Source organism: Triturus cristatus, chromosome 9 (assembly GCF_964204655.1).
Source record: "Triturus cristatus chromosome 9, aTriCri1.1, whole genome shotgun sequence".
Lineage (NCBI taxonomy): Eukaryota > Metazoa > Chordata > Amphibia > Caudata > Salamandridae > Triturus > Triturus cristatus.
Genome location: NC_140592.1, coordinates 41,349,421 through 41,370,665, shown reverse-complemented (window position 1 = coordinate 41,370,665; position 21,245 = coordinate 41,349,421). Strand labels below are relative to the sequence as shown.

At 48.0% G+C, this 21,245-nt stretch overlaps 1 long non-coding RNA gene across 2 annotated transcripts in view; it reads right to left on the bottom strand.

Moving 5' to 3' along the window:
* Nucleotides 1-625: 625 nt before the first annotated feature.
* The window catches only part of LOC146797339 (uncharacterized), a 114,128-nt gene continuing 93,508 nt past the window's right edge, over nucleotides 626-21,245 (bottom strand). For both annotated transcript variants that reach the window (XR_014968472.1, XR_014968473.1), the window contains exon 5: nucleotides 626-7,304. This is a non-coding gene — a long non-coding RNA (uncharacterized LOC146797339). The remainder of the gene's footprint in view (nucleotides 7,305-21,245) is intronic.

Below are 21,245 nucleotides of genomic sequence, written 5' to 3'. Positions count from 1 at the left end.
GCACCACTGCCACTCGCCTCCATCCTCCCGTTGTCCATGTTGCCCTTACCTCCACCTGCCATAACTAACCAAAACAAAAGAGCTAGTGACGGACACCGCTGACTGCGTCATGTCACTTTTTTCCCTAAACACTCATGGTTGCCCCCCCCCCCTCCATATTGTGTTGCGCCCCCATCGTCCCTCCCACCAGTAGTAAAAAAACATTTTTTAAAGCATAATGACACAGCCAACACTGACTATCATTTTATTGTCAACATTCAGCCATGCCGCACAGCACTCACAATGTTGTACCGCATGGCTAAACACAATATTGACAAACCTAGTTCTCGCTTTGCCAATACGTTCTTTTCTTTTTTGGGTATCAGAGGGCAGCTGCCCAGGCCAGCTCCTTCTGGAAGTTATGGTCAACAGAGACCTGTGCCCTTCATCGCTCTGTGGGAGATGGTGAGAAAGCCCATTCTCACCAGCCAACACCCCAATGTACGCCGCACCTTCAAGTGAATGCGACGTGTGCAGCGGGTTTGCACATTTTCACTGAGGAATGAACACTTTTGTGCTGCACCAACGCCAATCGCAATCAAGCAGTACCATGGTGCTACGTCATAGAATCAAAGGCTTAGACATTGTAATCAAAAGGTTTATTTTTAATTTGAGCAAACACTTTAACATACATTAAACAGTTACCAGATTTGTTGTTTTTCTGGTGTTCAGACCTTACGAGGTTTTATTAAAATGGACGTTTATAAAACTCAGTAAAAACACTTCTGACACGAGTACATAAGTAAACAATCTTCGTTTGATAAAACGTTGGCGGTACAGCTCAGTTGTGACCTGATAAAAGCACGCGATTGTGCAACATTCTCAGCACTATACACAGCCACAAGCTGATCTGAGATTGTGGGATCACGCCAGACCAACTCCTGACTGTCTTCAGTGGAGAGGAGACCTCTTGCTGCCTTGGAAACCAATGATGGGTAAGATAGCTCAGTGGCGCAATGAGCCGGTAAAAAGGATAACCTGTAAGGATGTACATTTCTAACCTTATCTTACATTCTTGTGTAAAGGATCATTTCAGTTCTGTCCCATCTTGTGTCAGTTATTACAGCTCATGGATACATGGCCTTCTTTGGTCCCGATTAAAGTTTAGGGCAAACTTCTGATCCCTGTTCAAACAGTACTTTCTACAGTCATCAGACTTAGGACTAGTGGGATATTTCCCCCCTTACAGTTTTCCCTTAATAGATTGCAACAAGATTTATTGGGGAGGAAAAGGCCTGGGAAAAAATCTAAAAGTTGAGGAACGAGGTGAATTAAATACCATTTCACCAGGTCATACCTCATTTCTAAAGTGAAAACTTGGAATAGAGGGGATTTACCACACCCAGAAACTACCCTACCTCAGGCAAGGGTGTGGTAAATACTTAATAATATTTCCCCCAGTGTGTAGTCAGGATCATTGAATTGTATTCCCAATTATGCAAAAAGTACTTTGCACTTCACAATCTGAGTTATCAAGGACCTGAGAATGACAAACACACAGCAGGCATCACCTGCCACATTTTGAACTTCTGAAAGTACAAACCATACAGTTTAAATGTATGACAAACCACAAAGTGCTAATTTAGAAGCATTCTTTTGTTACAGTTGTTGTTAGTATGTTCCCATTAATACGTTGTACAGTGAATTAGGTGCAGTTTCATTAGGCTGCAGGCAGCTACAATGCAGGCAGACACTCCTGGTCAGACGCACAAAACCACCTTTGTGTATTTGTCCCAAATAACCTTAAACCTACGTTTCAGTGTAAATGTATTTAGATTTATGTATTAGTAAAAAGTTAAATGTATCTGTTTCCAGAAAAGGTCAGAGATTTACCACAGCAAACGGTTGGAGTAGCCTTTATAAACAAGCATTGGGATAAGCCGCTAAGCCTGGTCTTGGCTTCCAGCCCTTTGACTTTCTCAATGACAATTTTATTTTGTCATAACTTTTGCAAAACGTTATTGTTGGGGAAGATGCTGGCCCCCATCAATCTAAAAAATATCTAAAAGGAAAAATATTTTTGATCTCAAAAAGCACAAATTGGTAAGGTAGCCCCTGGCACTGAAGGGAACTACTTTGTTTGCGGATGTGCTTCTTATGCAAATGAGGAATGCCGTCACTCACAGTAAAGGTAGCCAGTTACTGACGCAGGCTGACCGAATCCCCCATGCTGTAACAAGCAGAGGAAATATGTGACAGACACAAAAACAGACAAATGGATGCAGATGGCTGGCTGAAAGCCTCTATAAGTATGTTAAACATATAACTTTAGTAAAATAAAAAGGTCCCTCTGAACCAGGCAGGGTCGGATTGGTAAGGCAGGCATTCGGGCAATGGGCAGGTGTCTGTGTTGCACCTGTGGGTGGCTGATATGGGCGGTGTCTATGCAGTTCCGATGCTGCCGCCGGCCCAGTGGGGGCCTGAGCGGGCTTTCCGGAGGCAGATGGACCTCTATTACCTCCCTTTTACCAAAGGATCCGAGGAGTCATTCCAAGTCTCTCGCCGGGACACCCCATTAATGTATGCAGATTGAGGAGGGGCAGAGGGCCTGAGCAGAAGTGAGCTCACCTCTATTCAGGGGTGGTTCACCAATGTGCACTAATCTGTGAACAAAAAGTCCTGGCAACATTTGCATATTTTTTTTATCTTAGAGAAGTTAAGAAAATATGCCTCTTTTATAGAAACCCCCCCTTTTTATAACACTTAAAACACTGAACCAGGTTTTGAAAAAGGATGCAATCCACAGATGTGGGCCACTTTTTTTTTTTTAGGGTGCCCGGGCCAATTTTTGACCCCAGTCCAACTCTGGAATCAGGTGACATTTCTCAAAACCAGGTGCATTGCAACAGTTCAAAACTTCCAAAAAGTTGTGTCACACCATTTCCAAACTTAAGTCCATATTTGAGAAACATAGATAGAATGTGGCACAGACATGCACAGAAGTCAAGCTAATCTTCATAGAAACGCACAACACTACGAACATGTGTCCATCCAGTGACGTGCTAGGACGGCTTCCACCTGATTGGTGCAAATCTGTAAACTGTTTAAAAAGCATGTCAGTACCTTGAGACACTGAACGCATGGCGACATCCGCTGCTGTGCATTATTTTTCGTTTTTTGATAAATCGGGTTGCGGTTGCAGTTTTCTTAATAGTTTCTAAGTGTTGGCACACATGGTACCCCCCCCCCCCCACCCCACCCCCATAGGAAGCAGCAAGGGGGAATCTCTGGCCACATCCAATCCCGAGTGGCACTGCAGAACTGTGTGACGGGCATTTTCCGGTGAATATTTATTTTTGGCCAGTTGTTGCAGGATCACCTGGTCTCATACACTCATCTGGTCGATGAGATCTGTGCACTTGTGTGATGTGTAGCCCAATCAGAACATTTCATTTTTTTTTTCTTCAACATCACAAGCTGTAGATGGCGGCTCCGGGTTTTTAAAAGTTTTTTTTTTTTAATTAAGTGGAACATGCAGAATTAATTGATGTGGGTGATTATTCAAAAATCCCTTGAAGGAAGCACTTAAATTGTTGTAGATTATATAATGTTGGCTTAGTTCTCTACCACCGTGACGCTGGTTCTGTACATGGTGGTGAGGGGAAATATACCTGGCAAATATCGGGGTAGAGGTGGGTACATTGGGTCCAGGCATTGATTTTTATTCAGCCATATTACCAGCTACTGGCACCAGTGTGCTGTTGCTGGGGAAGGGATACACATTTCAACTAATCTTCTGTGTCACGTCCAAGGTCCGCCATAGCAATGAGTCTTAAAGCCAGACACATCGCAGGGTCTTTCCACAACATCTGAACATGGCCAAGTAGCCAATGGGACAAAGATCTCATGTTACACACCCAGTTACGTAGATGTCACCCAAGAATGAAAACATAGGAGCTGACTTTCAAGGATAAGGTAAGATCACGAGTCTTTTATTCCCTTACTGTTTATTTTTTCTAATTTTTTTTGTTACTGTCCTTCCCTTTCAATTGTTTATCCCCCTATTAAAGTATTTTTCTAAAACCAAAATTGAACAGAGCAACGGACTAGTTGGATTGCATCTCACTTTGTTACACCAAATTTGTGTTGAAAATTGTGCACAAATCATCCGGCACTTGTCGCCCTTTAGTGCCACTGAACACTGATTTGAAATTTTGATGAAAGCAAGGAGGTGCACTAAGAAAGTAGATTTAGTCCATTGTAATTCTTGAAGAAAGTTCTTTATTCAAAAGTTCGTGCACATTCAAAGAACAACCAGCCAACACGTTTCGTTCCCAAGATATATTCATGGAACTTCGTCAGGGCTCTATAATGAAAAGTGCTAGTGCGCCATAAGGATACATCTTAAATCGGTTGTTGCCTTTTGACAAAGGGAATTCTAGCAATACGTAGCAATGTGTCAAACTGTACACCTGGAAATTCCCTTTATCACAAGGCGACAACAGATTTAAGATGTATCCTTACGGCACACTAGCACTTTTCATTATAGAGCCCTGACGAACTTCCATGAATATATCTTGGGAACAAAATGCGTTGGCTGGTTGTTCTTTGCATGTGCACAAACTTTTGAATGAAGAATTTTCTTGAAGAATTACAAAGGACTAAATCTGATCTCTTGGTGCACCTACTTGCTTTCATTAAAGTATTTTTCTGTATTGGTTATTATGAGAAGACTCAGTCAATTTAGTTATTTTCTTCCTTCTTTGATTTCAGTTGTATGCTCTCCTCCTTACGGATTGTCATGGTCCGTCTACTGGTTATATTCCATCTCATTCATTATTATCCTACTATTTAAAATATGCACCTTAAAGCTTTCATTACTCTCCTTGTATGTCTTCCAGTTGATTTGTTTTCTCTATAGCTTATATTCCTCATTCTTCTAAGTAGATTACACAGTTCATTGCAAAACGTACACCGTCTTTCTTCTATATCGATTATGTACCCGCTCATTCATTATTGACATTGTCTTTTGTTGTTTTGGTTATATGTACGCCTTCCCGTTTTATGGCATTATTTTTTTTACATTTCCATCTGTATTCATCCATATTTATTTTTGGCTAACTTTATCTGTATTTTTCTATATTTATTTTGGGTTCTGTGAAAAAATTGAACTGAAACTAGTGTATTTCCACATCTATGCAACCAATAATGTACACTCTTACTTGAATGTCTGACAGGTTTCACTGATATGCACACCCGCAGATGATAAATCGATACACTTATATGAAAACTTGCACATTTTAGTATTAACTTTGAGCATATTTACTGCGATTTAAGCCCGTTACTAAAATGCCTTTCTTTTTCAGCCCCCTAACCTGTCAATTCACACAGCTATTGACAAGGCAGTCATAGCTGGCAGCATTTAGAATCACTGTACAAAGAACCAAATTTCAGTTTTTATCCACATTTAAAAACAAATGGAGATAAGAAAATACATTTTGTTCGGTCTGTGTAAGAGAGAGAAAAACTGTATAAACTGAAAACAAGGTGCCTTCATTATATGCTATAGCTCTGTTAGAGTCATTATCTTTCTTCTGTTTCATCTAGGTCTAAAATCTTATTGGTCAGTACAGTTTTTTTTTTTATTACATCCTTTTGAAGCTAGAGAGGAAGATGGGAACTGAAAGAGAGTGGGATTTTAAAGCTTTCCATGGACCTGGGATGTTTCCCGCTTGGAGAAGGGATTTCACAAGTAGTGTGCTGAACTACGACAATAAAATGACACTGATCAGCCATCTGGGAGTCAATAAGTTGAGTAGCCACCCCGGGACACAATATCTCTCTAATCGATATCCACAACTAAATCAGAGGGTCTAGGGTGTAAAGTTTATTAATTCAACATTACAGGATCTTTTAGTTGTTTCCCAGTACACAATTGCCATACTCCCGCTAGCTCGTCTACGGCATATTTAATATGCACATTATGCATTGCAGTGTTGGGATATTAGTTCACTAATCCAAGGAAGACATGGACATGACTAACAGAAGACCTGTTGAAAAGATTACCATCTGAATTGGAGCCCTGATCTGCATCTCTTAACCATTTGAGAACTTTCATGTCCAGCGTTGAAGGGTAGACATGGTCACGGCAAACTTAATGTTCTTTCTAAATATTTTCAGTCTTTCTACTTACACTGCTGTATAAAAAGGCACAGCTTCTACACATTTGATATTGTGACCCCACTGAAGTATATTTCACCAATGCTTTCTATGTCTCTCATTTAGCAAAGAGTCCAGTTTTCTGCATAGTGTGCAGGGTATTTCGGAAGAATGCATGGATCCCACAATTAATGCTGCTTTTAAAAAAAAAACAACTGTTGTTACAAACAAATCTGGACAAAGTAATCACCAATTAAAGAATTGTAAATAGTTCCCATTGACATAGTTTACCAGAGAACTTCTTCTTATTCTGCAGTAAAAGAATAACTTCGAGAAGTAGACAGATCGGGACACAGCAATTACACCTGTATTATGACAAACAATGCTATAATATGAAAGTTCATATGTACTAACAAAAAAAGCCAAAGTAATCTAGAAAAACAGTTTGACATATGTAGAGATAAAAATGATTTAAAAAATCTTCATGTTTCGGTATGCCGTCATAGGGAGGTAGTCTTCCTCAGGAGCTGACGAGAGAGCTTCGGATCGACACGACATTCCCGATGGCGTCAAGCCTTCCTGCTCAACGGGAGTGATCGTGTCATTCTGGAGCAAGTTCTCTCCAAAGGTCTTGAGTAGCTTCTGAGGTCCTGCTTGACAATGTTCAGGTAGTGTCTTATAGTAAAGTAAATTGGTGAAAACCAGCCAGACAAACATCACAAATGCTTATTATTCTTAAAAATACCTTAACAGTAGTACATTGTGTTCATGAGAGCCAGCTCTAAGGTTATTGGTGACAACTGACCATAGTGACTTCCACAGACCAGTCGGCCTTCTACCTAGGCCTGCACATGGCCGCATCCGGCCACCAGTGGACCACAAGAGATCTGGATTCTTGTTTGCACACCCTGCTTGGGCTCCTGACCAATGATGACATTTATATATCAAGGTGGGGATAACTTCAACTAAGGTAGAAAGCGATGAAGTATCCAGGACTCCGTGGTTTCAGAAGTAATTACCTGTTGCATTTTAATGGACATGGAGGGCCCCAACTGCAGTTTAGGAGCCGTCGTGCGTCTCCGTGGAGGGATTTTCATACTTCTCTCGAAGTAAAGACCCTGGATGGACTCCACAGGGGATTTCAGGTAAGATGTGAACCCGATTAACTAAAAATGATAAAACAATAATTATTAAATTGACATCAATTAATGTTGCACTCACCAGTTCTGTAATTTGCATTCATTCCATTTTGTATTAAGGATGTCAAATGTAGGCGTTCGACGGTCAGGTGTGCTAGCAGGATTTTCAGGATTACTAGTATGTGAAGGAGTGACTACTGAATCCCAGAATATCCCAAAGGTATTCGGTCCCCATGCACTAGCGGATTGTCCCTTACCGTGATCCGTAAACCCGTCTCTGGGATCATTAGGGGCCTCTAGATACTCTTCCCGCACGGACCGATGCAGCCAGGGACATCTTAAGGATTTTGGGGGCCCTGGGCCAAACGTATTTTGGGAGTTCCTGTTCGGAAAGGCTTTGATTTTACGATCCAGTTTCAGCTCTTTCATGCCCTAGTTAGCCGGGTTCACCGACAGTGCACAGGGACACTAGTCCAAGTCCTAAGGGATGGGCGCTTAGCTCTTTCCACTAAGGCACTTCTTTCTTCCTTTTAGGAAACTCTAGGGAGCCGCTCTAGCCCGTGGAATGCCCAAAGCTCAAGAAAAGGCAATTCCAACAACCCCAAGGAAGAGTCATCCCAAACAAGCATTGGTAGGCGTGGAAGAGATAATGGAACCTCCCTGCTTTTTAGGTCTCGCCTGACCCAGCGCATGCGCTGGTCTGGCGAGACTTTTAGTAAGGGCTTCAAAAAATGCTACCATGGCCGGCCTACAGCTTGCGTGCATGTGCGCGCGCTTACGAGCAGAGGCGCCATATGGCTTTCCTCGTCATGCTCATTAAGCGCATCGCTCGCCGCGCTTGATCGCGATCACTTCCACTTGCGCTGCTGTGTTACTTTTACAGCCGCGTGGACAATGCTTGTTTATGTTGTAAGCAGCTCTCTCCCACACTTCCCCAGACACCAACACCCATCCCGCTCTCCCTTCCTCCGTGCCAATCACAGTAGAGAGGCACTGTATTGAATGGGCACCAAAGCACTCTGCCCAGGGGGCTTGCGGAGTATGGAGAGACTAAATGTAACAAGGACGACAATGCTGCAAGAGCCGCCTTTTAAGAGTATCGTTTATGCTGTACACTGTGAGCAGAATCAATGCTTTGTCGCTCACAAATGTTGGCAGATAAGGAAAGGCAGGCACTGGGTAATAAACCGGTTTGCGTAAGATTGCACAGTTTGGTGTAGCGTGGACGCTGGGATCCGAAGTCAGCTCTCCTCTCCCACGAGTCTGCACTTGGTTACAATATCAGCGACCTCACCTCAGAGCCTCCCTCCAGGCCGCAGCATGCACTATTCATACATACGAGCCTTGCTTGTACAGTTTGGTGGGCTGGGCTTTATATGGAGGGCACCTGTCTTAGCAGCAGCCCAGCCAGCTTTTGGCACCCTGAATGGCCTGCACCAGTATCATAATATGGCACAGATCACAGTTCGATAAGCGGTTATAGACTACATAAACATGCACTTTTACCATCTCGAAGCACTTGTGTTTTGAAATAAGTTCTGCACTTTTATTTAAGGGAGGTCGATTGGCACCAAAGGTGGCTGGGTGCTGGCACCACAACAGCACCACCGGGTGAAAAGACACCCATTACTGTTTCTCTCATCACTGCCGGTAACTGGGGTTAGATATGCAGACATCAGGCTTAAACGCCATATGCTGTCTTGACCACAGTCCACAGCTTACTCCGCGAGATGGAGTAGGGTGTGAAACTTAGAATGTAACGAAACATGTGATAAGTCAATAAATCAATGGCCTGGCTCAGGCAATGCCTTTACTTTTAAGAAAAAAAAGACTATCTGTAGCACGAAACTACTGTACATATGAAATTCAGGGGGTGAAATAATAAAATACAGGTACTTGGACATTAATCACGGTGCAGGAGAAAACTAGCAGTCGGATACTTAGCTAGGTTCTTGAAAAGGCACCACATGTCGTGATATACAGTCAATGCCAAAGGGGGCCAATAGCCCACAGGCGGGAAACCGGTCTGATCGGTTTCTTGGGATGACCCCCAGTTTCCCTCCCTTGATTCCTGCCTGTTCCCAGGGTCACTTCTGGGTGATACCTGGGTAGCATGTAATGCAGGGCTTGCAGGTTCATATCTGCCCCCTCACTGCCAAGCTTCCCACTCTACTTTTGTTTTTAGCCAATGCTGGTTGGCCTTCATCTGTGGGCAGGGGCGGCACATCCCCCGAATGTGGTGCTCAGTGAGTACAACCCTCGGCCACAAAAGAGTTTCTCAGTCGCCACTGGTGTGGGACACCAGGCCTTGGGTGGTAAAATCTATCATACTGGCTGGAAGGCTATTTTTCCTCTTCACGCCAGGGTTGGTGACAGAGTGTGGAGACTGGTGTTTTACAAGTCCAAATCAGGAAATGGTTTTGGGAAGTTCTTGCCTTTTAGTTATTCCTCCCAGACTGGAGGAGGGCACCTAACCCTTCTGGGCCCGATGAAGCCCAGGGCAGGCCAATGAATATTTGTAATATATGGGAAGCTCAGGGTGTCCTCATCCCATTCTGCGCGGGGGAGGGGCCGGGGGGACGACAACATTGCACATTGCTCCGCTGCTTCACACTTAAGACCCAACATATTAGGGGGAGGTTTAAAAAAAAAAAAAAGTTCCTTTAATGTCAGTAAGCAGTCTTCATAAAACACCATAATTTAAAATGCATTTATCAATCCGTATATTTTCCTTTACAGTTATTGGGTAAATGTATTCTTTGCTGCAGATCACCTGCTCCTCATTGGAGGTGGGCGACCACAGGACACCAGTGATCTCTGCAGTGAGCCGCGCTGCGCCTCTCAAGCGTCTGCTCAGTTGTCTGCCGCCATCTACCAATTATAAAGGCATCTATTGTCTTTAAACAAATGTGTTGCTCCTTGTTTTATCTCATTTTTGTTCACTGAAACAAAACTTTAAGGCTGATGGAGGACACAGGCTTGGATAAACATACCCTCCAAAAGACATGAAATGAAGAAGCTAAAGGTACAGACTTACCCTAAACTCCAAGCTACAATGGGAAAGGTGGGAGGTGGTGCTGCATGGCTAAACACTTATAAGGTCCCAAAGGCGAGACCTAGTGGCTATGCCAATGCTGGTTTTTCTCACGTTGGGATTTCCTGGAAAACAACTGTGGTTGACAGTGACGTCAACAGCCCTGATTACCCGCTATTACTGCAGAATTGAGAAAAAGGCACTGGTCACTCTATCGTACACACTGGCCACTCTATCGTACACACTGGTCACTCTACCGTACACACTGGCCACTCTATCGTACACACTGGTCACTCTATCGTACACACTGGTCACTCTATCGTACACACTGGCCACTCTATCGTACACACTGGCCACTCTATCGTACACACTGGCCACTCTACCGTACACACTGGCCACTCTACCGTACACACTGGCCACTCTACCGTACACACTGGTCACTCTACCGTACACACTGGCCACTCTACCGTACACACTGGTCACTCTACCGTACACACTGGTCACTCTACCGTACACACTGGTCACTCTACCGTAAACACTGGTCACTCTATCGTACACACTGGTCACTCTATCGTACACACTGGCCACTCTATCGTACACACTGGTCACTCTACCGTACACACTGGCCACTCTACCGTACACACTGGCCACTCTACCGTACACACTGGTCACTCTACCGTACACACTGGCCACTCTATCGTACACACTGGTCACTCTACCGTACACACTGGCCACTCTATCGTACACACTGGTCACTCTACCGTACACACTGGCCACTCTACCGTACACACTGGTCACTCTACCGTACACACTGGCCACTCTATCGTACACACTGGCCACTCTACCGTACACACTGGCCACTCTATCGTACACACTGGCCACTCTATCGTACACACTGGCCACTCTATCGTACACACTGGCCACTCTACCGTACACACTGGTCACTCTACCGTACACACTGGTCACTCTACCGTACACACTGGTCACTCTACCGTAAACACTGGTCACTCTACCGTAAACACTGGTCACTCTACCGTACACACTGGTCACTCTACCGTACACACTGGTCACTCTACCGTACACACTGGCCACTCTATCGTACACACTGGCCACTCTATCGTACACACTGGCCACTCTACCGTACACACTGGCCACTCTACCGTACACACTGGTCACTCTACCATACACACTGGCCACTCTACCGTACACACTGGCCACTCTATCGTACACACTGGTCACTCTACCGTACACACTGGCCACTCTACCGTACACACTGGTCACTCTACCGTACACACTGGCCACTCTATCGTACACACTGGTCACTCTACCGTACACACTGGCCACTCTATCGTACACACTGGTCACTCTATCGTACACACTGGCCACTCTATCGTACACACTGGCCACTCTATCGTACACACTGGTCACTCTACCGTACACACTGGCCACTCTACCGTACACACTGGTCACTCTACCGTACACACTGGTCACTCTACCGTACACACTGGTCACTCTACCGTACACACTGGTCGCTCTACCGTAAACACTGGTCGCTCTATCGTACACACTGGTCACTCTATCGTACACACTGGTCGCTCTATCGTACACACTGGTCGCTCTATCATACACACTGGTCGCTCTATCGTACACACTGGTCGCTCTATCGTACACACTGGTCGCTCTATCGTACACACACATATATATCTCGGCAACTGATTTGCACTTAGATTCTAGATTTGCAAATGCGTCTGCTCTGAAAATCTGGCAGAGGTCAGGGCTACTTTGGCACTCATCATGGGTGAAGGCAGTGGGTAGGGTGAACTACCACAACACATCCTTTCAATAGGGCACTTTACTACCCACAAGCGCTTCGACGTCTCGTCTGGGGTAATCGGCGCTATGAAAATACAATTACAAGTCGCTTTTTAAATGCCTTGGCAGGTACCGTTAGCTTCAGAGCCTTCCCTCACTACAGACTTGAAAATACTCACTCAACCCTGTGGCGGTACCTGGGGTTACTAGCTCCTCGACACTACTTATTAAAGCCATTCTTTCAGTTTTCCTACATTTCAGGGAAACGTTGGCTGCTTTAGGACATTTCAGTTTAAATTCGGGTCATTTGTTTTTAATATTTTCGATTTGCCGCGGGACGTCTCGGGGATTCAAACGCTCGCGACTGAGGCACGTGGTGAACTGTAGTCAGAAGTTTGAATCACGACTCACTTTTCCGAAGTTTGTAAACTGAGCGCCATCGCACTGGGCAGTCACAACCCCTTTTGTTTACAGCACTGGGAAATAGCAGAGATGTGGTATATTGGCCCGAGAGCATCAAAGCTCTTTACCCGAGCACCATTACATTACACAAAGTCATGTCTTTTTAAGGCACGTGGAAATTAAGTGATTTGCCCAGGATCACAGGATGTTGAGCCAAAACCGGTACTCGAACCTGGTTTCCCAGTTCTAAAACCGGCAGGTCTGGCTCTTAGGCTACATCTGTTCAGCATTTCTACATGGAGCACTACATTAATAAAACTGTCATTGTAAGATGCTCGGCAAACCCCACAGAAGTTTGGCTAACACCAGGGAGCCTCCGCGGGCCTGCCAAGTCTCTCTGGGGCCTACAAACATCCTCCTTTTGGAGGACACCTCATGGCCACGCCCCCTTCGGTAAATGCATTTCTCACACAAAGTACACACTGTCCTCGCGTGCGATCCTCTGCATTAGAAGCCACAGTTCATGTGACGCTTCTCAACCCGTTGGCTGCATGCCCTCAGACGAGAGCCCGCCCCCAATCTACGCTCTGCTTCACGCGTCCATTACACAAGCACACATTCATTATTGTAGGCACTGGGAGATTAAGTGATCTGCCCAGAATCACAGGATGTTGAGCAGATGCCGAGACTTGAACCTGGTTCCCCAGTTCCAAAGTGAGCAGCTCTATTATGCCCCCTTCCATTTTGTGAGGCGTTTTCTACCCATTCCGACCGTGGCTAGGGGTTTACTCCTGCTCGAGACGGGTGAACTCTCAAAGTCAGCAGCTCTGGCTGTAACGCCACACACTCCCTCCCCCTGCACCCCCAACACTCCCCTCTTCTCTATCTGTTCCATCCTCTCTCCCACCTTGCTATGGTCTCTGTAAGGCTGCCCGGGGTGGGGGTTGCGCAGCGGCCCGCCCCCTTGAGGGCGGCCGCCTTAGTGCCACAGGAAGGCACAGGGGTGGGAGGTCTTGTCCCTGGGCTTGACCTAGGGAGACCCCAGTCAGGTAGCTGCTTCCGGCTGGCCGCCGGCCCGGTTGGGCGTAGACTTGTTTTGACTGGACCTGGGAGAAGCCCGGTATCAGTATGCTGTAGGTATGATGGCCTACCAGGAGCCATGCGCAGTTGCGCAGAGCAAAGAGGTCTTGGCTTCATCAGGCATGGTCTTATACACGCCAAGTCCACAGGGTGCCGGGAGGGAGATGGGGTGCACCTCCCTAGTTTAGGCACGGTTCTTTTCCTACTGGACCTAGGGGAAGCTTTGGCTGCAGCAGGCTGTTAGTAATAGGCTACCTTGGCAAGGAGCCCGCTCAGGAGAAGCCATTGAGGTGTCAAGGAGAAAAGTTAATAGCGCCATGTGCAAGTTCACTGAGCTAAGAGGCTTTGGCTTCGTCAGGCATGGCCTTTTACACGCCAAATCAACAGGGTGTCTGGAGGGTGATGGGGTGCACCTCTCCACCCTAGGCATGAATTTAATTTTACTTGACCTTGGTGAAGACTTGGCAGCTGCGGGTTGCGAATAGACTGGACCTACTGGGCCTAGGGGAAGCTTTGGCTGCAGCAGGTTGTAAGGAAATAGGTCTACCTTGGTGGGGGGCCCTGGTAGTGACGGTGGCCACTCCCAAGGCTGTGGAGGAGTTACAGGGCGATCCAGGGTCTGCACATACCAAGGGGTATAGCATGCAGCAGCACCGTGTGGTGCTAAGCCAGGATACCCAGGGATCTTTTAGCGTGTCCACTGGAAGACCTACGGCGCCCCGCTACCGACAGGCGGTTGTGGGTCTGAGCAACCGGGGGCTGCCATGTATGCTCCGCCCACCCATCACGGGGGGGCGTGGTGAAGCATGTGGACTGGAGGTTCACGGATGGGAGGGGTGGACCCTCCCAACATTTGGTGGTCACCAATTGGCGCTGCCATGGTGACCCTAGGCTTATCAGACGGGCAGGCGCCATGGGGCTGGCCTGCCCTGGGATCGCCCGTAAGATAAACCACCGTGTTTGCATATTTATTATGCTAATAAACCTGCAGCAATATTTCTCCACTTACATTCAGTGTCGTGTGTTTTATTATGATTATGTACTGATGTATTATATGATAACGGTTGCCGATATTGGCACTATGTAAGGCTGCCCGGGGTGGGGGTTGCGCAGCGGCCCGCCCCCTTGAGGGCGGCCGCCTTAGTGCCACAGGAAGGCACAGGGGTGGGAGGTCTTGTCCCTGGGCTTGACCTAGGGAGACCCCAGTCAGGTAGCTGCTTCCGGCGGGGAGGAGCCTTGAGGGGGGGTACATATTCGGTCCCCGCCCCCTCCTCGCCCTCTTGTCCGTTCGTTTTGCCTTACCCGCCCATCCGCTTACCCGGCATCAGGAGGGACAAGAAGGGGGGGGAAGGTTTTTCTAACAACTTTCACTTTTGTGTTGCAGGAGGAGTTACAGGGCGATCCAGGGTCTGCACATACCAAGGGGTATAGCATGCAGCAGCACCGTGTGGTGCTAAGCCAGGATACCCAGGGATCTTTTAGCGTGTCCACTGGAAGACCTACGGCGCCCCGCTACCGACAGGCGGTTGTGGGTCTGAGCAACCGGGGGCTGCCATGTATGCTCCGCCCACCCATCACGGGGGGGCGTGGTGAAGCATGTGGACTGGAGGTTCACGGATGGGAGGGGTGGACCCTCCCAACATTTGGTGGTCACCAATTGGCGCTGCCATGGTGACCCTAGGCTTATCAGACGGGCAGGCGCCATGGGGCTGGCCTGCCCTGGGATCGCCCGTAAGATAACCCACCGTGTTTGCATATTTATTATGCTAATAAACCTGCAGCAATATTTCTCCACTTACATTCAGTGTCGTGTGTTTTATTATGATTATGTACTGATGTATTATATGATAACGGTTGCCGATATTGGCACTATGCCTCTCTCCTCCACATGCTTTCTCTCGGTTACGTAAACTTTGGCTTTTATATGCCCTTCGACCTTTTTTCCTCCTTTCAGCCTCCTCTCTGTCACCCTCAGCATATTTCTGCATCTCTCTTTCCCGGCATTTCTCTGCCCCTTCATAGTCTTTTCTCTTTTTCACCATCTGTTCTTCCTCTCGCTCTCTCAGCTGGCCGAGCGTTGCTTTCCCCTTCTCTCACTGTTCGAACACCATCCCTCCATCTCTGTTTATATCCTTCGTTTCTCTTTTTCACCATCATTTCTCACTCAGATTCACTCTCTAGGAGTGCAACCGTCTGTGAGCTCTAATTCTCCGTCCACTCGCACAGGGCTGCTTCTGGCAGGATCCTTCGAGGCCAGCTGTCTCATCATGCTTGGGGGAGTGTAGGTTTGCTAATCTTTTCATAGTTAAATACGTCCAGCTATCTGTGAATGTTTGCTCAGTCCTCCCACTGTGTACTACAACTACAGAACATAAACCTATTTTGGCTTGTACTTCGGTCTGCGGTCTATTTTATAATCGTGAAGCCTCCTCACATGGGTCTGTAGAAATGACCTTTTGCTCTGAATTTTGACCCTTTGCCTGAATTTCTACTGTCAAGGTCCAGAGTTTGCCTTCTTGCCAGGTGGTCACGCTAGTCCCTAGGGGATAGGATTCTGGGGTAGTCTGCTTAGCCCACGGCTCCCAAGGACAGTCAACAGGCTGTATGAGTGACAGGCCATGGAGAACAAGTGGGCGTGCACGAGAGGTCATCTGTGCAGCGTCACAAAACTAGGGTTTTCAGGGCACTGGGCAGTCCCCTTCCAAGTCTTGGAAGGTTACTGGCCTTACTCCAGGGGAAAATGTAGGGTTTTACAAGGTGTTTAAGCACCCCAGTTCCACCCTCGGGCGCCAGGCACACACAGCGGGTCCCCCTCAGGCACCAGCTCGAGCACCAGGTGCACACTGGGGTCCCCCCCTTGGGCGCCAGGCGCACACTGTGGTCCATCCCCGGGCGCCAGGCGCAGACTGGGGCCCTCCCCCCTCTGGCGCCAGGCGCACCCTGGGGTCTCCTCCCCCTCGGTGGCCAGGTGCACACTAGGGCACTCCCCCCGCCCCCCCGTCTGGTGCCAGGCGCACACTGGGACCCCCCCCCCGTCTGGCGCCAGGCGCACACTGGGACCCTCCCCCCCACCCCCCCCCTCGGGCCCCAGGCACACACTAGGGTCTCCCCTCCTCTGGCGCCAGGTATACACTGGGGCCCCTCTCCCCTGGCGCCAGGCGCACACTAGGGTCTCCCCTCCTCTGGCGCCACGTGTACACTGGGGCCCCCTCCCCCCTCGGGCACCAGGCGCCCACTAGGGTTTCCCCCCTCTGGCGCCAGGCACACACTGGGGCCCTCCACCCACTCGAGCACCAGGCGCACACCAGGGCACTCCCCCCCTCATCTGGCACCAGGCGCACACTGGGGTCCTCTTCCCCCCTCCGGCGTCAGGCGCACACTAGTGCACTCTCCTCGTCTGGCAAGAGGCGCACACTGGGGCCCTCCCCCCTCCTCGGGCGCCAGGCGCACACTAGGATCTCCCCTCCTCTGGCGCCAGGCGCACACTGGGGCCCTACCCCTCTGGCGCCAGGCGCACACTAGGGCCTCCCCCCTCTGGCGCAAGGCGCACACTGGGGTCTCCCCCCTGTCTGGTGCCAGGCGCACACTGGGGTCCCCACCCCCTCGGGTGCCAGGCGCACACTGGGGATCCCCCCCTCGGGTGCCAGATGCACACTGGGGTCCCCCCGCTCGGGTGCCAGGCGCACACTGGGTCCCTGCCCCCTCTGGTGACAGTTGCACACTGACCCCTCCCTCTGGCACCAGTCGCACACGAGGGTCCCCTCCTAGGGTGCCAGGCGCACACTGGGGTCCACCCCTCTAGCGCCAGGCACACACTGGGGTTCCCCCCTCTGGCGCCAGGCACACACTGTGGTCCCATCCCTGGGTGGCAGGCGCACACTGGGGCCCTCCCCCTGTCTGGTGCCAGGCGCACACTGGGGCCCTCCCCCTGCCCCCCTCGGGCCCCAGGCTTACACTAGGGTTTCCCACCGTCTGGCACCAGGTACATACTGGGACCCTCCCCCCCCCCACCCTGGGCGCCAGGCGCACACTATGGTCCCCCCCCTCTGGCGCCAGGTGCACACTGGGGCCCTCCCCTCCTCGGGCACCAAGCGCACACTAGGGCACTCCCCCCCCCCAAATCTGGCGCCAGGTGCACACTGGGGCCTTCCTCCATCGGGCACCAGGTGCACACTAGGGCACTCCCCCGTCTGGCGACAGGCGCACACTGGGGCCCTCCCCCCCCTTGGGCGCCAGGCGCACACTGGTGCCTCCCTCCCTCTGGCGCCAGGCGCACACTGGCCCCTCCCTCTGGCGCCAGGCGCACACAAGGATCCCCATCTCTGGCGCCAGGTGCACACTGGGGTTCCCCCCCCTCCTTGGGCGCCAGGTGCACACTAGGTTCCCCCCCTCGGGCACCAGGTGTACACTGCCCCCCCCCCCCCCCCCTTCGGGCACCAGGTGCACATGAACTGTTTGGCCGGCCCCCTCGGGCACTTTGCGTGTTCCTACCAGGTTGCATTACACAGCCAGGTGAGGGACATGCACCGGCTCCCACAGCGCTCAGACCAATCACAACTCTACATTGCAGCGCTGTGATCAGATTAGGGAATGTACACATTAATCAAAAACAAAAAGGGAGGGGCCCCACTCACCATATGAAGGGGTACCAAATACAATCCATGTAAAATGAAGGATCTCTCGTGGGTAATAAATCACAAAAAGTCAGACTTGCCTACATTCAACCATACAGAAACCATAAACCATTCAAATGTACTAAATCCACTCGGCATTTGGGACCCGTAAATCAATCATAAACACACAAAACTTTTTTTTTTTTTAAATATCACAAAAATTCATTTATTAAATCCATAAAGTTTAAAAACCATAATTTGAACAAAAAAACAGTTTGACAATTGTGTATCACAAATACATATACATGACAAAACAATTATCTCAATATGTACGAGAGAAAAAAAATAAGTGAAACAAAAATCATCAAGACTGGGTTATTCAATTGAATCAATTTTGTTGGAGTCTATCAATTCTAGCATGATTAGGGTCAAACACATTATAGATCTCCTAAAGATAGGAAGATTGAGTGAAAAAAAGAGAAAAGAATGAATGTAGAGTGAATGGGGAATACCGAATTTCCAGGAGTATGAATGTGTTGATGAACAGAAATTTTGGCCCTTTAAACAGTTATAAATTACATAAAGATACTGTGTTTTTATGAAATGTACGTTCAGTAGTGATACTTATGGGTATGGAGAATACATTATTTTAATTATAATGAAGGCACTGTATACAGAATAGAATTGGGGTATTCGATTTAGAAAACAGAACCCACCGAAATGTGTCAACGCCCTTCCCCTGCATTGTTAAATTCGAAGAACATTTGAGCCTACCCACACTAGAATTGATAGACTCAATTGATTCAATCGTCTTGATGATTTTTATTTTTACTTGCTTTTTGTCTCTTGTACATATTGATATAATTCTTTTGTTTTGTCATATATATGTATTTGTGATACACAATTTTCAAACTGTCTTTTTTGTTCAAATTATGATCTTTAAACTTTATTAGGGTTTTAATAAATGAATTTTTGTGATATTTAAAAAAAAAGTTTTTGGTGAGTTTATGATTGATTTACGGGTCCAAAATGCCAAGTGGATTTAGTACATTTGAATGGTTTATGGATGGTTGAATGTAGTGAAGTCTGACATTTTGTGATTTAATACCCAAGAGAAATCCTTCATTTTACATTGATTAGATCAGGGGAGCCTGTGTGCCCGGGTGCTTCCTGCTGTTGGCTTGCACAGGAAGATGAAGAGGACGGAAGATGAGGGAGAGGCGGCGGCCGGCCGTAAAAAGCAGGTCCTTTTTAGGTCTCGCCTGACCCAGCACATGCGCTGGTCTGGCGAGACTTATTGAGAGGGCTCCAAAAAGTGCTACCAGGCCAGCCTAGAGCTACAGTGCATGTGCGCTTGACCGCGATTACTTGTACTTTTGCGGCTGCACGGCCGCTTTAATGTTTGATCGTGATCACTTTCGCGGCCGCACGGCCGCTTGGTATAGCCAATAGGTCTCGCTTTTGGGACCTTATAAGTATTTAGTTATGCAACTGTTGCATGGCTAAACACTTATAAGGTCCCAAAGGCGAGACCTATTGGCTATGCCATTGCTTGTTTAATTAGTCTCCCCCCCACCTCTCCACCCCCTGCCCAGTGTGGTAGCTGCCGTTACTGACTTCAAGGCCTGACCTGCTCAGCACTGTGATTGGTCAGGATCACAAAACGGAAATGACGCTTTCCATCTGTATTTGTAGGAGGCGATAGGCCTCTAGGAAGCAATGTTAATAACCCAGGAAGAGGACTCCCAAAGGACCACCAGTCTTGTATGAGGGGGTCGGGCGAAAGTGCCCTGTGCCAACGTCTAGATTAAAGGGACCTACCTGTGTGCCAGTTTCATTATTAAATGCCTCAGGCCGACTGACAATAGCAGGGCCTGCTGCCCCTAGGAAGCAGTGCTGTGCCATACTGCACTACTTCTGCAGAGGGAGCTCCCACTACAGGTAACATGTATTTGAAAAGCATAAGTTCACCCAGAAGGGTATCTTGGCACTGAATAACCGGTGTTTATTGTCACCCAACTCAATGATACCCATTTTATTGACCTCGGAAGTATGAAAGGCTGAGCGAACCCGCCAGGATTTAAACCTGTGACCATGAGGTCCAGCACAGGCCTGTACTGTGGGCGCATTAGTCCACTAAGGCCCCACCACAGCAAATCAAGCATTTTCGATTCACTAGGTCTTGCATTTTCGAAACTTTGACATATTGGTATTGTAAATGACAATGCATTTTATTATTGCAGGTTTTTTTTTAGACATAAATAAAAGGCATTGTCATTTACAATGCCAATAGCCAAAATCTCATAAATGCGAGATCTACTGCATTGCAAATGCTTGTTTTCTTTCCCTTCTGGAAAGTGCAGCTCTATCACGATTAAATCACAGCTATAAAGGTTGGAATGCAAAGAAACAAAATATACTCGGCGAGCTACTCACGCGTGGATCTAGGAACGCTTCTTTTGTCTGTAAGACTAACAGTGCCAATGCAAGCAAACTCAGACTACAATCCCCAGAAACCACTGGGCTGTCAAATGAGATTAAGTGGTTGGAAACATGATGTCCTGGCGACGAGACGCAAGGTGACAAATGAAGAGCTCGTGTGTGTCCACGCCAAACCTATGAAGCTGGATTCTACCTTTTGAGGCACTTTCTCAGGGTATTTTACACTACAAGGCCCAGCATGCTTAGAAATGCGGTACAAAAGGGGGTGGTGATGGACGGAGCATCAGAACCAATCAAACACTCACACCCAGTCAACAGATCTGGGTTTGATCCATCACCGTTCTTTAGCCCACTCTGCCACCCCAGTTCAGACATGGCCATATGCAAATCAGTCTGACCCTGTGCCTCATGGGAACAGTCCAGCCCGAACTGCCAAGCCATGCCTTCCCTGGACCGGAAACAAGCTTCCTAGGACCGGTTTCTGGCATTTCAGCCGTCTTCAGCCAGGCTTGCTTGAATCCAGTGGCAAAGTGAGCAAGGGACTCACGTCTGAGCATACCCTGCCAACTTATGGCGAACAAAGCG